This window comes from Lissotriton helveticus, chromosome 4_1, assembly GCF_964261635.1.
Source record: "Lissotriton helveticus chromosome 4_1, aLisHel1.1, whole genome shotgun sequence".
NCBI lineage: Eukaryota > Metazoa > Chordata > Amphibia > Caudata > Salamandridae > Lissotriton > Lissotriton helveticus.
The window spans coordinates 463,000,777-463,022,179 of record NC_136063.1 but is presented as its reverse complement, the minus strand read 5'-3'; positions in this window follow the sequence as shown (position 1 = coordinate 463,022,179).

Sequence of the window (21,403 nt, the reverse complement as noted above, 5' to 3'; positions counted from 1 at the left end):
AGCTGAATCGCCCTATCCAAGTGGCGCTCACAGTATATATTAGCATAAATCAAAAAAGCTGATGTCTAATTCTCCATATTTATGGGTACCTTTGGCCTCCTGGACAATTCTCACTCTTCTTTAGACCCTTCCTTTGCCTGGATTTCACTATGCAGGAGTATGAAAATATAAATGTATTTGTGCTTTCAAATTCTACACTTAGTTTTCTCTGGGAGCCTGAGGGGAGTGCCAACCCCATGTAAGCTAACCTCTTTTTATGCTGAGCCTACTCAGTCTCCTCCTTCCATTCTGCCCCACTGAGCCCAACGGTACCATCCGTTTGGACCTTGGTAGCCACCACCAACTTGCTGGCAGCTTCCTGTTCAGGCACCCCCATTGCTGCCACAGTGTCTAGTAGTGCGACCCGTGAGTCATCCACATCCACAATCCCATCCCCAACACCCACCAATGTGCAAGGGTTACCTCCAACTCTAGGGTCCTCGATATCCCACGCTGCCCACCAGTCACCCTTACCTGTCAACAAAGCTCCACCCTCCACTCAACTTTTACCAATGCTTTATGCCCCTTTAGTCTTGGTACTCCCCACGTCTGCCCTTGACATCTGTAAGACACCAACTTCACCAGTTGTCTGCTCCTTCCTCCCAGGCTTCCCCTGGGCACCTCCTCGTCATCACATAGCTCACCCTCCTCCCATTCATCACTGTCATCATCATAGTCCAGGATCAATGCATCCTCACCTACTGCAGCCAAACAGTCATACTCCTGAACCACTCCTTTCCGCAACTGCACCCGCACATCACGCTGAAACCCATAATGTTCCTGCTGGACTCCAAGTACGTAAGCCCTCATTGGAGGGAAGGCCGCTGCAGACCTCTCTGCTGCTTCTGGCTAAAGTCCAGGGGCCATTTTGCGACCCACTGGCATCTCCAGCTGTCTCCCGACTTCAGATGCCGGACTTGTGCTCCCTTTCCCCACCAGGCTGCACCAACCTGAGCTGCACTGGCTTCCGACCTACCTACTTCACCCTTCCGGTCCTCAAGCACCCGTACCCACTACCCATCCAGTCTGGGGTCTGCCACCCTGTGGTATTGTCATAAGGGACCTCCACCCAGGCACCCCTGTCCTCAGAGGCGGGGCAGTAGCCTTCTCCTTGGTCTCAAACATTCTAGCCCAGCACTCTTCAGTTTCTTGAATAAGCAGGCACTGCTCACGTATGCACGCCTCGATATCCACACCCTGCCACTTATGGGGCCGAGAATCACTAGGCCCAGGGACCCCTGTCCCCCCAGGATCCCTCATGGCTGCCTCCTGCTGTAAGGGGTCCCCCCTCATCCCCAGGCCCATCCACGCAGAATCTTACCCCAGTCACTTTAAATGTTTTAGTAACTGGGCCCAGGGGCCCAGCCTCCTTCCCAGGAACGCTCCCGGGAAAGGGCCCTGGGAATTCCAATGCAGTATGAGGGTGTGTCCCTGCGTCCTCGGACCCCAACCTCCCACCCTCCTGCATATCTTGCTTCTCCTCAGTCAAGGAGAGACTGGCTGTATGGCGTCTCCTCCTGCCTCCTCTCCCCAGGCCAACCACAGCGCACTTCAAGCCCCTCCCACCCCCACTTTCCTGGTTGTTTGCAGCTCTGTAACACAAGCAGCAACAGCCCCTGCCTCACCGCCCGACGTGGAATGTGGGGGACATTTCATGCCAACCCAGTCCTGTTCCAGAACACCGTGACTTAGAAGGTCAGCCCTACCTGCTGCTCCCAGTATCTGGAGCGCTGCAAAGACAGTGTCATTGCCAGGCACCACCATCATCTCTGCACAGCAAGAACAGCCGGAGAGGAACAAGGCCGCTGGCAAGACACAATACTTGACTATCAAAACTATCTCCCCACCCGGTGGTGCACAGCATCAGGAAGAGGTGGGATATGCCATTCCTGATGCCTATGTAGCCCAAACCAAACTCGCCCCTTCCCCGTAACTAACTATCTTCACCCTGTCGTGCACCCAGCATGAAGCACCCCAGGGTAAGACTGGTCTGTGACCTTCACTTTCCCGGGGGCCGACATTGTAAATGCCTTAATTTACATATGCTGACAAATAAGCCAGACCTATTGGGTGCTTGATAAAAAAAAATGCATTGTATTGTAAACATATGTATTGTAGATAAATTGTATGTCTGTCTTTGTATCCGACTGAGGAGGAGAGCACATTATAACATTTTTGTTAGCTTAAGATTAAGAAAATATGGAAATGGTTGTGCCTAAGACCCCTGTGATTTTCTTTTGAAAAGGCTTTTGGAAAGACTTGTGTCTCTTTCTCTATTCCAAAGTGATAGTAATAGAGATCGTGTCTTTGGCACAAAATTAGACAGAATGTGCACTACAGTGACCTTTCATCCGATCTCTTCCAGCTGCCAGGCTTCATGTCTTACATCTATAAAATGTCTGTAGTCAGAATATTCCTTTTAGAAAACATATTTAATGGATTTCTGCTTGGAATGATCCCTATTATATAAATGTGTTACTTATTAGAGCGCATGTGATCCTGGTTTAGGAGCACACTAATAAAAGCAAGATAACTCTTGCGAAGTTTGCGACAATTTGTTTCACTTTAGAGTCTCTCTTTAAATTTCCCAATTTTGAGTATCTCTGCTTCTCCATTAATAGCAGACAGAAAAAGTGTTTTGAAATCTACTAGTTAAAATTACGTTAGGTAGGTATCTACCTTTAAATTTGCAAAGAGCATTTATGAAATATTCTGAGATGGGCAGTGTTGGACTGGCCTATAGGGCAATCAGGCAGTGCCTGATGGACTGGTCTGACAGGTCAGTTTGTGGACTGCTAACCAGTGCTAAAGTGCCTGTGCTCACTCCCCTTAAACATGGTTATGTTGGTTTATACCCAATTGGAATATTTAATTGACTTTTAAGTCCCTAGTAGTGTGGTATACCACATATCCAAGGCCTGTAAATTAAACTGCTACGAGTGGGGCTGCAGCACTTATTGTGCAACTTCCTTAAGTAGCACCTTAAACATGCCCCAGACCTGCCATTGCCACCTGAATGCAATTTTAAACTGAAATTTAGACCTGGTATTTAAACCCCTTTGCCAAGACTTAATCTCCCCTTTTATTATAAATAAGTCACACCTAAGGTAGGCTGAAGGCAGCCCACAGGACAGGTAGCTGTGTAATTAAAAGGTTGGAACTGACCTGGTAGTGAAAAACTCCTAAATTAGTTTTTTCCACTACTGTGAGGACTACCCCTTCCGTAGGATAACATTGGGGATTTCGTATTGATAGTGAGATCATTTGTTGAGTGTGTGAATGCCCACGGGTGTCTTGGTGCTGGTGTTTGCAAGGGTTGAGGCAACGGCGAGATTAGTAAGGGATTGAGATAAATCAAGATTTAAGATATTTCCTGAATCAGATCAAATTTGGCTTGTTTTTTAGATGTCTGGGGAGTGGAATAGGCAAAGCTCCTATCACCCCAAGATACTTTTGGCGACTATCACTGTTTGGATGCAGCTGAATGCAGAGATCTCCTTGGTGTTTACCATATACATTTGTTCCTTAGATACTCTAGGTCTGAACCATGGAGTGATTTATGTGCCATGCAGAGTGCCTAAAAGGCCACTCGCTTCTTAACAGGGAGCCAGTTGATCTCTACTAGGGCGTGAGCAGGTAATTAAAATTTAGGTATTCCCTTGAGGAGACGGGTTGCTGCATTCTGCAGTAATTGGAGTTTGTTTATGGGATTAAAATAATTTAACCTAGAAAGCACCAGAGCAGCGATTACTGAGTTCTGAAGGTAAAAAGGAAAAAAAGGGAGAATTTTTCTTAGGGATATTAACAAAAAAAGCAGAAGGAAGGGAGTTTGTCTCTGAAAGTAAGGTTGGCATCAAAGATCACCCCCAGGTTCCTGACTGTTGAGACAAGGATAGGAAGAGAGCCCGGGGGTTGAGGCCATGAGGAAGGATTCCAAAAGAAACCATCTTTTCCAATGAGAAGAACTTGGTTTTCTGTTTAAGACTATTGCATCTCATCCAGCTGATGGCTTTACACATGCAACTGCTGAAGCGGCGAGAGAGATCTCTTCAGCGTTACTCGAAATAGACACTACATTTTGGGTGTTGTCAGAATAGAACATTTTAGAAGAACTGATGGATCGGATCAGGATAGGTAGGGGCACAACATATAAATTGAAGAACGTGGAGCTCAACAGTGACACATGAGGGACACCACAAAGCAAGGTGAAGGATTTTGACATGAATTCTCTGAGGGAGACAGACTGCTCTTTTTCAGTGAGGAAGGATAGAAGAAGATCAAGAGTTGTTACGCCAATCCCAATTTTGACTATGCGGTCTATAAGCACTGAGTGGTTCATGGTGTCAAAGACTATAGACAGATCCGAAAGGATCACCACAGCCGTAACTTCATTCGAGCGACTGCTGAGCCTCTCACCAGGCTAGGTCGCCTCCAAGCACTGCTGGCTGTCTACCAGCCTGCCTGCTGGTGCCGCTTCCTGATGACCCAGCCGCCGCTGAGCCACCCGACCTCCGGAGCTTCCCACCGCTACCTCCCTGCGGCCCCGCCCCGCTCCAGCCCATTCGCCACCCCGCTCCCGCCACCCAGCTGCTCCTCCCTCCCGGCTCCTGATTTAAGGGGACCTTGTACCTGTGCCAGGGAGCAACCGCTGAGCCTCTCACCAGGCTAGGTCGCCCCCAAGCACTGCTGCCTGTCTACCAGCCTGCCTGCTGGTGCCGCTTCCTGAAGACCCAGCCGCCGCTGAGCCGCCCGACCTCCGGATCTTCTCGCCGCTGCCTCCCTGCGGCCCGCCCCCCTCCAGCCCATTCGCCACCCCGCTCCCGCCACCCAGCAGCTCCTCCCTCCTGGCTCCTGATTTATGATGCCCTCGGAGCGACCGTGCAGCGTACGCATGCAGTGGGTGCGCCAATTGTGCGTCGAAGGCATGCCAAAGGCAAGCCCATCTGCGCCCATCCGCACCTGGACCGCACCCAGCGCCAGGACCCCTGGCCCTTGATGATGCCAGCGCACCCGATGGACTTACGACGCCGCCACCCTCCACACACTCAACGCCGGCCGGAACCCTGCCTGCCACCGAGCAACCCCGAAACGCACCCACGGACCCTTCACCTGCCAAGCCTGCAAGTTCACTTGCCTCCGGACCTGCACCGCACCCGCCAAGCCGAGCACCAGCAACAATCACCTCAAGTGCATCCTGCTCAACACCCGCTCCGTCCACCGACACGCCGTCGAACTCTGGAACCTGCTCGACACAACATCACCAGACGTCGCCTTCCTCACGGAAACCTGGATGAACGCCTCCTCAGCACTCGACATCGCCATAGCCATCCCGGACGGATACAAGATCACCCGGAGGGACCGCGTCAACCAGACTGGAGGAGGCATCGCCATCGTACACAAGAACACCATCCGCATCTCGACCAACTCCAACGACACCCTCACCGCCGCCGAACACCTCCACTTCCAGATATACACCGACCCCAAGACGACCCTCAGAGGCACCCTCATCTACAGACCCCCGGGACCACGCACACAATTCAGCGAAGACATCGCCGACTTCATCAGCCCGCACGCACTCGCCTCCTCTGACTACATCCTCCTAGGGGACCTCAACTTCCACCTGGAGAACAACAATGACAGCAACACCACCACCCTGCTGGACAACCTCGCCAACCTCGGACTCAAGCAACTGGTGAACACCCCCACCCACTACGCTGGCCACACGCTTGACCCCGTCTTCTCCTCCAGCAAGCACATCTCCTTCAGCCACTCCACCGGACTTCACTGGACCGATCACAGCTGCGTCCACTTCAGCTTCAGGAGAAACACGACCTACCACCACCCACAACAGGTTCCTCGTCGGAGCTGGAGCAAGATCACCGCCGAGCAGCTCACCCCCTCCCTCCGCCAGAACCCTCCCGCCAGCACGGACGCCAACGAAGCAGCCAGCAACCTCACACAGTGGCTGACCGCCTGCGCCGACGACCTCGCACCACTAAAGAACCCTCCCAGCAGGCCCAGAAGCAAGAAAGCCCCCTGGTTCACCAACGAACTCAAGGACTCCAAGAAGAACTGCCGCACCCTCGAGAAAGCCTGGCACCACGACCAGACCTCAGACAACATGACCGCCCTCAAGCACGCCACCCGCAAGCACCACCAGCTGATCCGCACCACCAAGAAGACAGTATTCTGGTTATTAATTGGTCCAAGTTGTGTATCTTCCAGCTGACCTGTGATCCTCTTTCTCTGCCCCGGGTATGCCCGATCCCGGTCTCTAATGCCGGCTTTAAGTATTTAGGGATCTATATCTCACTTGACCCTGTGATACGCTATGAGCGTAATTTGTTGCCTCCACTCGCACGGCTTCGGTCCGACGTTGCTGCATGGTGTGGTCTACCCTTGTCCCCCCTGGGACGGGTGGCCCTGTTCAAAATGATGTCTCTCCCCCGTTTTTTGTATGCCGTACAAAACACACTTGATTTAGTGCCGGCTAGCTACTTTCGTGAAATCGAATGCCTCCAGAGAAAGCTAGTTTGGGCTGGCCGACCCCGTATTACGTTGGCTAAGCTTACGTTGCCCTGGTACGATGGGGGCATAGCGTTACCTGATATACGAAGATACTACTGGGCATCTCAGCTGTGTGCTGTGAACCATGCCATGTACGGTCCAGTCCCGAATCCTGCATTCGGGATGGACCATTGGCTGTTACCCGGGGGAGATTACTACAGGGCTCTCTACTCTCGGGGCGCTAGAAAGAACTTGACGGGACCCACTGAAGTGGCTGTGCGGGTGTGGGGCAGCGCAACCGCGGCTACTGGATGGGTAGATAAGCTGTCCAGGGCGACCCCTCTGTTTGCCACGGAGAGGCTTGGTGAATTGTGGACGTCCAAGGGTTTTGATAGGTGGGACTTCATCGGTATTAGCAAGATAGGTGACCTCTGGGTTAAGAATAGAGTTAAGACCTTTGCTGAATTGAAACAGGAATACAGTTTGAATGACTCGGAATATTTTCGATACCTCCAGGTTCGTCATGCCATTGGGTCTGTTTTTCCAACCGGTTCTGATATTCCGGAGAGCTCCCCCCTGGAGGACAGGGTGCTGGACGGACATATTCCAGACAGCACTATCTCCCTTATTTATAAAAAACGTATCAATACTCGATCAGACTTGCTTGTTCAGCTTCGTAGTACTTGGACTAAAGATGGGCTGGAACTGGATGATGAGGATTGGCAGGCTGCGATCTCCTCTCCTAAAGAGGTCGCGATTCCGGCGCGTCTGCGACTCGTTCAGCTGAAGATTCTGCACCGAGTGTATGTCACGGGTCCGCGACTGATGCATATGGGTTTTTCTGAGGATGGACTGTGTTGACGTGGCTGTGGTATGATTGCTACCTTCCTCCACATCGTATGGGAATGTCCGGAAGTTGTGTCTTTTTGGTCTAGAGTGCATGCGGTGATGAGTGAGGTGACGAATGTTGAGTTGCTACCTGAAGTCAGGCGCTGTCTGTTGAACATATGGGAACCGAACGATTGCACTGTTGCTCAAACTCGGTGGGTTACACTGGGAAACATGGTTGCGAAGAGGGATATTGCACAATTGTGGGGATCTCAGAGGGCACCATCAGTTTCCAAATGGGAGGAAAATATGGACTGGTGCATGTTCAGAGAGAAGACTGTTTATATCTCCCGTGGCAGGCCCAAAAAATGGGGTAGGATATGGGGCCAATGGAACTCATACCGTGGGGAGATATGTGATCCCCCCTTCCTTGATCCCCCTGACACTCCTTGTTCCCCTTGATTTTCCGTTTCGGCTCCCCCTGTAGCACATTATTGATATGTTTCTGGCTCTGGGTCCCCCTTTCCCCACACCCTTTTTTTCTCTCCTGGAGGTTCTCCTGCTTTCCATAATTGTCTTTGATTGCCTCTCCCCGTATCATATGGAACAGACACAACACTTTAGACTGCAGCCTTTTTTTTCTCTTTTCGTTGATGTTTTTGTTTGCTTGTTTTAAAAATGAAACCTTTCCATATCTTATCGTTATAGATTTGATCGACATCGTGCACCATTGCTGCCGGACCCTTGGTTGTCGGCTGATGAGCTGTGTAATACTATACTGTTTTTCAGATATGTCACTGGCCGGCCCAGAGGCTATTAGGCCTGTAATTGTATTCTCTTTCATGCTAAATAAAGGTTTAAAAAAAAAAAAAAAGAAGACAGTATTCAAAGAACGACTGGACAACAACACCCACGACAGCAAGGAACTCTTCAGCATCGTCAAAGAGCTCTCCAACCCCAGCGCCAGAAACAACGACACCACACCCTTGCAAGACCTCTGCGATTCACTCGCCTCGTTCTTCCACCACAAGATCGCCGACATACACAACAGCTTCGGCGCACCAACCACGCACCCAACGGCCAACCAACGCCCCCTACCACCACCTTCTGCAACTGGACCCCGGTCAGCACCGAAGACACCACCCGCACGATGAACACCATCTACTCCAGATCACCAACAGACCCCTGCCCCCACAACGTCTTCAACAAGGCCGACTCCATCTTCGCACCCCAACTGCGGGACATCATCAACACCTCCTTCCACAGCAACATCGGGATCCAAGCGAAGGCACTGGAGTGGATCATCTCGTTCCACGCCAGGAGAACCCAGAGAGTCCACCTCCCCCGTTCAGATCCGAGGCCACCAAAGTCATCTGCGGCGTACCACAAGGATCTTCACTCAGCCCTACCCTCTTCAACGTCTACATGAGCCCCCTCGCAGCCATCGCACGCCAACACAACCTAAACATCATCTCCTACACCGACGACACCCAGCTGATCCTCTCCCTCACCAACGATCCTGCCACCGCCAGAACCAGCCTACACGAAGGGATGAAAGACGTCGCCGAGTGGATGAAGAACAGCCGCCTGAAACTGAACTCAGACAAGACGGATGTCCTCATCCTGGGATCATCGCCCTCCGCCTGGGACGACTCCTGGTGGCCTCCTGCCCTGGGCACCACTCCCAAGCCAACGGACCACGCACGCAACCTGGGCTTCATCCTGGACTCCTCCCTCTCGATGACCAGACAAGTCAACGCCGTCTCCTCATTGTGCTTCAACACCCTGCGTATGCTCCGTAAGATCTTCCGATGGATCCCCACCGAGACCAGGAAGACCATCACCCAGGCACTCGTCACCAGCCGACTGGACTACGGGAACACCCTTTACGCCGGAACCACAGCCAAACTGCAGAAAAGACTCCAACGCATCCAGAACGCCTCCGCACGACGCGTCTTGGACATCCCCCGACACAGCCACATCTCCGGCCACCTGAGAGACCTGCACTGGCTCCCCGTCAGCAAGAGGATCACGTTCAGGCTCCTCACCCACGCACGCAAGGCTCTCCATGACCTGGGCCCCAAGTACCTCAACGACCGCCTGACCTTCTACACGCCCACCCGCCAGCTACGATCGACCAGCCTCGCCCTCGCCGCCGTACCACGCATCCGCAGAGCCACCTCCGGAGGAAGATCCTTCTCCTACCTGGCAGCCAAGACTTGGAACTCCCTCCCCATCCACCTTCGGCTAACCCAGGACCATCTTTCCTTCAGGAAGCAACTCAAGACCTGGCTGTTCGTGCAGTAAAGTACCCTTCCCCAGCGCCTTGGGACCCTTCCGGGTGAGTAGCGCGCTATACAAATGCCATGATTGATTGATTGATTCATTGTCTATGATGGAGCCAGCACCAAGGCCAATTCTGTGCTATGGTTTAGTCTAGGCCTAAGCAGAGTTCATGGAATTTAGTTTGTGGCACTCCGTGAAGTTCCAGAAAAACTCTGCCGAGCTCTGCAGAGTTCCATCAGTGGCGGAGCCTGTTAAGAAGTGCTGCTCACACTGATTTTTACTGCCGGGAGTTTGTCCTGCATTGTAAAATCAGTGTAAACAACACTATGTGTCGCACCAGAGGCTGCTGCTGCTATCTGCCACTTGAGTAGACACTCTACTCGAGCAGCTGGTTCCTCAACGCAAGCGAGAGACTTCTCAACATGAGCGGTAACCACCTGCTGCAACTGCCGTGTTGAGAAATCTCGCTGGGAGGACGTTTAGCGCACAATTTTTTCATGCAAGCGCTTGCCAACTTATCATTGGCGAGCGTCTCGAGAGAAAAAACTTGACTCGGCTTCACTTCGCTGAGTTTTTTGGAACTGCAAAACTCCACAAACTTCGCCAGCAGAGAGGAACTGTTCGCCCACCCCTAGTTCATTCTGAAACCATATTAAGGATCTCGTTTGTGTTTAGGTATTCTGAAAGTACAGTGTTGAGATGCCTAATGGGCAGTTTGAGGACAGTCATTTTTCTCCTCGTAACGGTTGACAGAGGATTTCATATAGCTGGGTCTAAACTGGGGTGGCATGGTGAGCAAAAGAACAATGGATTTAACCCAGATCTATTGGTTGTAGGTGAAAGTATGATTTATGCAGCATTTTGTCCATCATTTGTTTGCGTAGCACTTTTCAACCTAAGTAGGATGGGTATGCCCAGACGGGGGTCCCTTGCTCCCTGTGCCACTGGATTCAAGCTAGCCTGGCTGATGAAGGGTAATACCAAGAAGCCGGTGCCAGGATGCTTGTTCCCGGTCCAGGGAGAACCTGGCTTGGCAGTTCGGGGTGGACTGTTCCCATGAGTCACAGGGTCAAGACTGTTTTGCCTAAGGCTCGGTCTAAACTGGGGTGGCATGGTGAGAAAAAAAACAATGGAGTTAACCCAGATCTCTTGACTGGGGATGAATGTATGATTTATTCAGCATTCCATAAATCATTTGTTTGCGTAGCACTTTTCACCCTAAGTGGGATGGGTATACCCAGACGTGGGTTCCTTGCTCACTGTGCCACTGGATTCAAGCTAGCCTGGCTGATGAATGGTAATACCCAGAAACCGGTCCCAGGATGCTTGTTTCCGGTCCAGGGAGGACCTGGCTTGGCAGTTAGGTCTGCACTGTTCCCATGAGGCACAGGGTCAAGACTGATTTGTATATGGCTGGGTCTAAACCGGAGTGGAATAGTGAGCAAAAGAACGATGGATTTAACCCTGATCTCTTGACTGAGGTGAATGTGTGATTTATTCAGCATTCCGTCCATTATTTGTTTGCGTAGCAATTTTCTAAAAGTGGCATTTTCAGAATTGTAACCTAAAATCCGACTTTAAAATTAAAGAGGATTTTAAATTACAATAACTTTTTCATCATATATGACATTTCTACCTGTTCCCAAACAAGTGGACACTGATTAAATGTAATACGGTAACCCAATGTTATCCTTTGGGAGAGGTTAGACAGTAGCGAAACATTAATTTAAATAGTTTTTCACTACCTAGACATGTAATTTTTTTTAATCCATGTCTTACTTTTCAAATACTATGTACCCTTCCTTATGGGCTTCTTCGGGACCTTGGGGGTGACTTAGATGCATTAAAAAGAGAGGTGTAGGCTGCTAAGGGATTGTTTTGCCAGGTCGCGTTGGCAGCCTAAAACTGCTTACATGCTGCATGGGCAGGCCTCCGACACGTTTTAAAGGGCTACTTAAGTGGGTGGTACAAGTCCTGTAAGCCCACTATTAACATTTAATTTAAAGGTTCTCTGTACTTGTTGTATCACTTTCCTAGGGACTTATAAGTAAGTCAGACGTGCCAATTGGGTGTAAGCCAATTTTGCCATGTGTAGAGGAGAGAGCACAAGCAGTTTCACACTGGTTATTTGTGGTAAAGTGCACAGACTCCTAAAAAAAAACAAAAAAGGGCTCAGAATATGGGAGAGGTAAAAGCAAAAGGTTTGGAGTTGCCCCTGCATAGAGGGCCAAGTCCAACACGTACCAACACTTTTAAAGTCAAGTAAAAGCACAATAAACTCCCTCGCCAATTAAAAAATTTATATTAGAAATTAAAAAGCAAAAAGGCAATAAAACTATGATTGGATAATGATAACTGTGGATTTGAATTAATTAAATCTTATGGCAAAAATTGCCTAGAAAAAGTAAAGTGCCATTGAAAAATGTAACTTTGCAGTCAACCTTGACCAATGTGTACTTTCAGATTGACCAACACTGAGCAGAGGTCAGATAGGTCAGGAGAATTTTGCTGCTGCTCTAAGTTTTATCTTCCAACTTAGGGCCTGATTATGACTTTGGCGCAGCAGGACCGGTGCAATGCCACCTCCGCTGAGCGGAAGCCATGCAAGGACCGCCGACAGTATTACGACTTGAAAATGTGCAACTCAAAATACGGTTGGTCGTCCTTCGGCCATTCCCAAGGCGGTGCCATAAAAGCAGGCACTGCAATTGGAACACATAAATACTTCCAGCATGGCATGGATGGTGACGTCCATGCTGTGCTGGAACTGGGGGCAATACAGACAGGGAGAACATTTTGTGCCCCCCTGAATGTATCCCCTTGGCATTGGGGACATGGGGGACCTGTAGGGCCCCCTTTGTTCTTGCACAACCAGCCTTTTCATGGCGGGGCTCCAACATGAAAATATGCAGACAGGACTGTGCCAGTCCCTGCTCATCATAATGCATTGTGGTGCTCCCACGCTACTGCCAGGAAACAACTGTTCCCTGGCTCAGGAGGCAGTCCAAAACCCATATGACTTTGTAAGTCGTAATCACCAAAACAGTGGACGGCCACTCCTGCTGTGGAAAAGTAAATTTTGCCATGTTGTATGTGCCTACGTGTTCCCCATCTTATACTATATATGCATGATCGATATGCATGTATACCCCTCTGATCGATTAAAGACGCAATTACAGTTGTGTCCATTTCTAGTATGTCAGTTTCCAGTTCTCGTGAAAGCAACGAATATTAGGCCTATGTAAACCTACGTTGCCACATTTTACAGTGTGCACGTTAATTCATTGAATTGTCCCCGTTTCTAGGCCTCAAAAGGGCCCGGACACCAGATTCATCCCCCACCTGCATCCCTGACCCTTCGCTTACTTTCTGCCTCACAGTGCCCGGCTCGGCCTGGCTCTGCCTGCCAGTCTGCCAAGAATATGTTATGCTTCTAGTTATCAGTCCAGCCCTCCTTCTCTGCATTCCTAAGCTACTGCACCGCATCAATAGTTTCCGTCATGGTCTAGCCTTTATGTCTCCATGTAAGAGAAATACTGTATTAATATTCATAGAATATTCCTAGCACACGCAATACATGTAGAATTATGCATGCATCAGTCTTAGAGTCTAGTAGCCTTTGCCCTGATAACTTTTGGATTCTATCAATATGTACTCCAAACACCAGATACCAGATATGCCTTAGGTACATGTCGCTCTGACACTCCAGACTTTAGTCTCCTCTTCTAGCGCAGAAGTCATAGCCCCCAGTTCTCCCTGGTAACACGTCATTGCCCATTTGCGCGCACCACTAGGTTAGAGGTCCCAGCTGCTCAGGTAGCCCCCTCCATGTTTCCGCCCCGTTTATGACACTTCTGTTACGTTTACATCACATGTCTATGTATACGCCCTGTACACGCCTTCTTGTTACATCATTTTGCCCTTATCTTTCGCGACTGCTACAAGAAACACCTACTGCTACGCCTACTGTATTGAATGTAATGCATTTGTTTTAATATATATATACTGTGCACTGTTACAAAAAGTTACCCCCCCCCATTACAGTCCAAGCCCCGATTTCCATTCCCCGGCAGCTGCCTTCATTCTATTCCCGTACAGGCTGTCCTGTTCCTGTCCTTTATGCCCGATTAAAGCCTGTAGACTCAAGATACCTCGAATCCTGACTCTTATTTATTGAGCTATCTGTTTCATTCACTGTATTAAAAAATAGAACCGGTAATTAATTATTTATTTACCACATAATGGCGCCCGAACAGGGACTTGCCCTTTCCCCACGCGCCGGCGAAGCCACGCAGGCCCCCTGATCCTCTGCAGCCGTGACGGAACCATACCGTGCACGTGCAGATATTTCTGCTTCAAGTATCCCTCAGGCCCACGGAGGAGACGGAGGTTGCGGTCCAGCATCCAGACGAGGCGGTGAGGAACGCGGCGAGTCCCGACCAGAGCCCAAGCCGAGAGTCCAAGGTCCGAGGTATCCGAAGGCCCACCTGTAACTGAAGTCCGAAGTTCGTAGTCCGTCGTCGTAGCAGTCCAGTCCAGTCCGAGGCCTTCCGTTCTTGCTGCCCGGTGAGTACCGTTGCTGGGGTAGTATCTAGACAGGGTCAATTAATTTGTCTCTGGTCCGTGGGTTTGGGTACACAGATCCAACACGAAGTGTCCACCTAGGTGGATGCGGGTCCTGACGTGTCTCTTTATGGGACCGGTAAGTTTCGTACTGTTTTAGCAGTGCATCTAGTCATTCTAGTAAGTTCCGTTCTCGAGAAATTCATGTGTTCTGTTCTCAGTATATCAGGTAATATTCTGTCCGAACTGTTATTTTAAATGTCGTTTAATGTGTTTTCAATGTCGTGGTATGAATGATTTGTTTTTCCAGTCATTATTGTGTTTATCGTGTATTGTATTGTGTCCAGATTCCAGCCTAGACAATGCCTCTATTCTCCAAGTTACGTCAGTTAAAAACCAGAAAAGGGTTATTAGAGGAAGCAGTTCCTGTCCCGCCTAGGGACAGTCCAGGTCATTTTATGTATCATAAGCATGGCTTAAGTGCCATATTATATCTAGACTTATGGGTGGACTACACCAAGGAATTAGAAGAGAAATATAGATGGCCTGTATCAGGTACATGGGATGCCGAGTGCATCATGCGAGTAGAAGAAGCATTATGGAAAAAGAAATCCAGACAGTCACAGAAAGATGCCATCGAGTTATGGCGCAAAGAATCTCATAGAAGAACCGAAAAAGAAATCAGAAAAACAGAATTAAGTAGGGAATCCTCAGAAAAAGCCCAAGAAAGGGAATTAATCGAAGTAGGTGAACGAGTTAAAGCAGAACAGTCAGATAGACAGAGAAATGCCCTTATTAAGGGTATGTATCCTCTTCTTGCCGAGGGCTTGCCGAAAGCAACCCCGGAAGCACCATGTAATTTTCCGCCGCCATTAGTTCCGATTAAGCTATGTCACAAACCGACCGCAGCTGATATTTTTCTCTCGTCCTATTTGGACGACACAGTCCCAGCATATGCAAATCCTGTTCCGCCAGCTCCCGTAAATAATGTACTTCCTGTTCCTCCAGCCACCGGGGCACCCGTTGCAGCACCTGTTACGGCACCCCCGGTCCAGCCTACAGTACATGTACCCGCTACATCAGTCACTCTCCCAGCACGTACAGTACCCGTTGACGATTCTAGCCTAGGAGCTACGGGGGGAAGTCCTCCTGGAACCCCGCCTCAACCCAGACGTATCACACTACTCGAGCTACATGCACGAGCGTTACAGCGTTCGCCCAAACTTCAGTCAGTTGCAGATATCAAGCGAGCACTTACCGAATGCCGTTATGATCCGGTCCCAGGCGATGATGATATGGTCCTGTATTCATTGCGTGTAAGACGGGTGACCGAATATTTGGACACCCTGCCCAATATGAAAGGATATCTAGACAGAATATATCGTTTCATCCGTACAGGAGCAGATCCAGAAAGTATTGGCGACGCCATGATTCAAAGAAAAGTCGAGATTCAACTCATGCTTTTAAAGTTTCTAGTTAATTGCTTAATAAGAGAACAAGATTATCCGGATAAAGATCCAGAAGAAATGAAAGTTCTGACCAGGTGGAGTGACCATATAGCCGAGGGAAGACACAAGACACAGAACTGTATAGAGAGTATGTACAAGAAGATCCGTAGGGAAATAATAAAGTTACACGAGAAACGAGAAGCAGCACGAGTAACCGAGAAAGAAGACAACTCTGATAATGAAGAGATAGACGACGAGAATCCCTCCAGAATAGCGTATGTAGGTAGAACTAGACTTCCCGACCGACATTCACGCCTAGATCACAAAAAAGTTTTCCCTCCTCCAGCACCAGAACAAGGTTCTCTTGAGCAAGTATTCCAAGCTACCGATCATATTCTTAAATCACGAATAGGCTATAGTGAGCTTAGTACCATGCATGAACAAGAATTAGCCCGATCAGCAGTCCGGTGGACTACTGATTCTACCACTTTTCCAGACGAAATAGTGGCACAAATGTTTCTGAAACTGCCCCCAGCCGAGCAGCGACTGGTGGGTATGTATATGATTCAGCACCTCATTACACTATATGAGGGACAGCATTCTGATCCAGGTCCGTTACATGATGTATTGAACGAGTTACTCCAGTATAGATGGAGAGGTTTAGGTACTGATTTAATTAGTATCATTCTAGAACAGCGCCACAAATATCGAACGTTTTTAAATCCACATTTTGTTCATGTCTCACCTCCAGAAAGTAAATCATTTTGCATAGATAGACAGCATCCGTTACGAGAAGTACACCCAGTTAGGACAGCGGGTGGTGAACTAGAACGAGTATTTGTTTACACCCCTATCACAAAGATGGAACTCCTAGAGATGAAAAAGTTAATTCCCTGTCACGACAAAGATCCAGCAGGGTTCCACCGTGAATTAAAAGACATGCTCCGTATGGGAGAATATACGTATCCTGATATCATTAAAATGTTAAAGGTCCTGTTGCCCGCAGGGGTATATGAAAAACTCAAGGAAAAAGAATGGGAGGTGGGAGAGAAAAAGATAGATTGGACAGCCCTAGAAGCTGAAGAAAATTCACGAGTACCAGGTACCGGTCTTGGGGGTAAAGTTAAAGAATTGCCTGAGTTATTGATACAGGTTTTGCCAAGATTACTAGCCACGAAAAAGGAAGATTGGGATGCAATCTCAGCCTGTAAACAGAAACAAGATGAAGATACTAGTGATTTTTATTCTAGATTCGAAAAATGTTTTATTATTAACAGTGGTCTGAAAACAAGTAGTGAATCGTACCCTCATCTTTTTGTTACCAAACTAGTTGAGAATTCAAGTCCACAAGTTAAAAATCGAGTATTGAAAGTCGAAAGTACCTGACAAGCTAATACTCCGTCACAAATGTTACAAATGCTCCAGTATCACCAGAACAGAATCAGGGAAGAGCAAGAACACGAAAGAAGACGTATGAAAGACACGAAAATGAAAGTATTAGTTGCACAATCTGTTCCACAAGACAGTCAGAAGAGGGGTCCGAATCAAGCCAGTCATCCTAGAGCTCCCGTTAAAGGGACCTGCAATTACTGTAAACAGCCAGGTCATTTTATAAACGAGTGTGCAGTTCTGAAACACAACATAGCTACTGGTAAGACTAAAGAAAGACCACGTCCGCCTAGACAAGAACAAGTTTCACAGACTTCTCAGCCACCACAGAATGCACAACTGACAGTTCCAGCACCGCAGCCTATAGCTGCAACACAGCATGTTACACAGCAGATGTACCAGTATGCTCAGACAGAGTATCCAGATTATCAGCCGTATTCATGAAACAGCCTAGAGAGGGAGGTAGGCTTGCCTCTCATCGAGATACCTGTAGATCAAGAGGGTCCCTATGTACACAGTCAAGTATTAGGGAAAGACAGAAAGTTTTTGATTGATACAGGGGCAAGTAGGACTACTATCAGTCATGACGAGGTTCCAGGGGCTCCGCTCTCAGGCTCTAAAAATGTTTCCCTTGGATTTTCAGGAAAGCCAATTGTTAATGAAATTTCGAAACCAGTTACTCTAGAAGTTGGTCCCTTGTCCCGAACCACTGATTTGTTACTCACGAAATCATGTCCAGAAAATTTGTTAGGCATCAAGACATTAAAAGAATTAGGAGCAGTTATTTGCTGTTCCCCAGAAGGGGTCCGTTTGTTTTTGAGAGACTTTAAAGGTCATTATGTATTGCGTGATTTTGATCCAAGATTATTGAATGTACCACAGCATTTATGGGCGCAAGGTCCAACTGATGTAGGTTGTATGCATATCACACCCCATCGTGTGACCCTCAAGCAAGGTGTAGTTTTACCACGAATCAGACAGTACAAATTGCCATCTGAGGCTGTAGCAGCCTTATCCAGAATTATTGACGAACTTATTGCTCAAGGAGTGGTTGTAGAAACTGACTCCAATGTATGTAATTCTCCTATCATTCCAGTCCTGAAACGTACTGATCCAAATGCACCTCCAGTATATCGATTAGTGATTGACCTTCGAGAGCTTAATAAATGTATCATTCCCCAGTATCCAGTAGTCCCAGATATTTCATCCCTTTTGACAGCCATTGATTCTGAAGCTACATTTTTCACTGTTATCGATCTCAAGAACGCATTTTTCAGTGTCCCCATTCATCCAGACAGCCAGTACCTTTTCGGTTTCTGTTTAAATGGAAGAAGCTATAAATTCACACGAGCTCCTCAAGGTTTTACAGAAAGTCCTAGTATTTACAGTCAAGCACTTAAGAGACAACTAGACAATATCCGCATGCCAACTGACACTGCCCTGCTCCAGTATGTCGATGATCTACTGATCACAGCCCGTTCTGAACGTGACTGCGAGCGTGCGTCACTTACAGTTCTGTATTTCCTAGCCGAGCAGGGGCACAAGGTGTCCCCTTCTAAATTACAATTCTGTGTCCAGCAAGTGGTCTACTTGGGACACTTACTGTCCAAGTGGGGTAGGCAGTTGACACCTGACCGTGTCCAGTTAATAGCGAGTCTTCCACAGCCCAAGACACAGAAGGAGGTACGAGCTTTTATCGGCCTCACTTCTTACTGCAGACAATGGATTCCTCAGTATGCATTTCTAGCCAAGCCACTGATACAGTTAACGACACAGGAGGCAGCCGTATCGACTGTCCTCCCTTGGACCCAGGAACATACACTTGTTTTCAATGAATTAAAGAAAGCCTTATGTCAAGCACCTGTTCTAGCAACACCCAACTACAGTAAGCCTTTTACACTTTTTGTTACAGAACGTGATGGTACTGCATTATCTGTTCTCACACAAGATCAAGCAGGACAATACAAGCCCTGTGCTTATTTTTCTAGCACATTAGATCCAGTAGCCCAGGCTCTGCCTGCGTGCCTCAAGTCAGTTGCAGCCACAGCTCTAGCTATCAGACAAAGTGATTCTATAGTGTTAGGACATTCCCTGACAGTACAAGTTCCACACTCCGTGGAAGTTCTTTTAAACCGAACACAGACTCAGCACTTGACAATTGCACGTTTAACAGGTTATGAACTTACACTGTTCCAGCCACACATAGAAATCAGGCGCTGCAACATTCTAAATCCTGCTACACTGTTACCGTCAGTTACTTCAAATCCTGCCACACATGACTGTGTGGAAGTTGTTAACACTATGACAAAGCCAAGACAAGACTTGAAAGATATTGCATTACCTGATCCTGACCTGACACTTTATGTGGATGGTTCATGTATGAGAACGAGTACAGGAGAACTAGTAGCCGCGTATGCAGTGACTACTGAAACCGAAGTTATAGAAACACATCGTATTGACACCCTGTCTGCTCAAGCAGCAGAGCTGGTAGCTCTGACCCAAGCCTGCATACGTGCCAAGAACCTGAAAGTAAACATATATACAGATTCACGTTATGCATTCGGAGTCGTACACGACTTTGGAGTGCTCTGGCAAGGACGAGGTTTCATGACTTCTCATGGAACCAAGATTCAGCATGGTCTCCTCATTCAAGCTCTGTTAGATGCAATACATTTACCGACAGCTATCGCTATCATGAAGTGCAAGGCACATACGAAAGTCACTGACATCATTTCCCAAGGTAACGATTTAGCAGATCGCACAGCCAAGCTTACAGCTCAGATTCCAGACATTCCAGTTAACACGACACCGACACTTACTCCAGATCAGACTACTTGTATGACAGTTAAGGACCCTACACAAGATGTCATAGACATACAGTTACATGCTACTCCTGAAGAAATCAAGAAATGGTCCGAACAAGGAGGGGTCCAGACAGATCAAGGATGGTTGACGAAGGGAAAAGCCACATGGTTTCTCCCCGACTCTATGGTTCAAGTCATTATTAATACCGCACATAGTCCAGCACATCTAGGAGAAAAAGCTATGTTAGACAGTATTCAGAACCTTTGGTTCAACAAACATTTACGAGCTGCAGCCAAGCAGAAAGTCCGTACCTGTATGATATGTTGTCAGTTCAACCCAGTTAAAAGTGTCCCGGTGGAACAAGGTGGATTCCAACCTCCTGACCACCCTTTTGAAGTCCTCCAGATGGATTATATTCAGATGGAGCGATGTCGAGGTTTCAAGTATGTTCTCGTAGTTGTATGTGCTTTGTCCAGGTGGACAGAAGCATATCCAGTTCCAGATTCCACAGCCGCGACCACTGCCAGGCAGTTGGTTCGTGAGTTCATTCCCCGCTATGGACTCCCTAGGGTCGTGTATTCAGATAACGGCCAGCCATTCTCATCCGAGCTTATGAAACATGTTTCCCTTCTGTTAGGGTACCAGTGGAAGTTCCATTGTGTGCGCCATCCTGAAGCAGCCGGTCTCGTAGAGAGACATAATCAAACTTTGAAAATCCGCATTGCTAAAATTTGTAGAGAAAAAGGTGTAGACTGGCTAGTAGCTCTGCCAGTTGCTTTATTTTATATGAGGATGGCTGCACATTCCAGATCAGGTCTGTCCCCGTATGAGGTCGTATTCGGCCGCCCCCAAACATGTGGGGTACACCTAGACCCCGCAGTATTACAGATGTTTCCAGTAATATGCTGACAGATTACCTAGCTTCCTTGATGTCTGCCCTACACTCTTGTCGTTCACAGGTTGCCGCCGCATTTCCAGACAACACCGAGGTGAAACCGCATGAGGTCGTTCCCGGTGATCTTGTATTCGTCCGAAATTTTGATCGTTCAAGTCCGCTGGAGCCCCGCTGGAAGGAGCCTCGCATGATCTTACTAACAACAAGGACCGCGGTGAAACTCGAGGGCAGGAAGGGGTGGGTCCACCTGAGCCACATAAAGAAATTCCATGGATTCCGAGAAAAGACTTTTGCTAAGGACTGCCTTATTCCTAAAGACTGCCTAAAAACAGACTCTGAACTCAAGCCTCCCCTGTTAGAGAAAACTCCGCAACAGGAGTATTAAGATAAACTCAGGTCTAGTAAAATAAGTCAGCCAGTTTATTTGTCTAAGTCCCTCTCGGGTGAAACGGTTAGACAGGTTCCTGACATGTATGAGATAGACCCCCACAGTGAGAGAGTTAGTCAAAACTCTAAAATATGTATTATTGTTCTAAGTTTCTTGTTATTTTTGAGTCTTATGGTTACCTGCACAAGTTATGCATTACATTTATGTTTTCTAGTTTCACATGTACATATGTTTTCTAATGCTACAGTAGAGCAC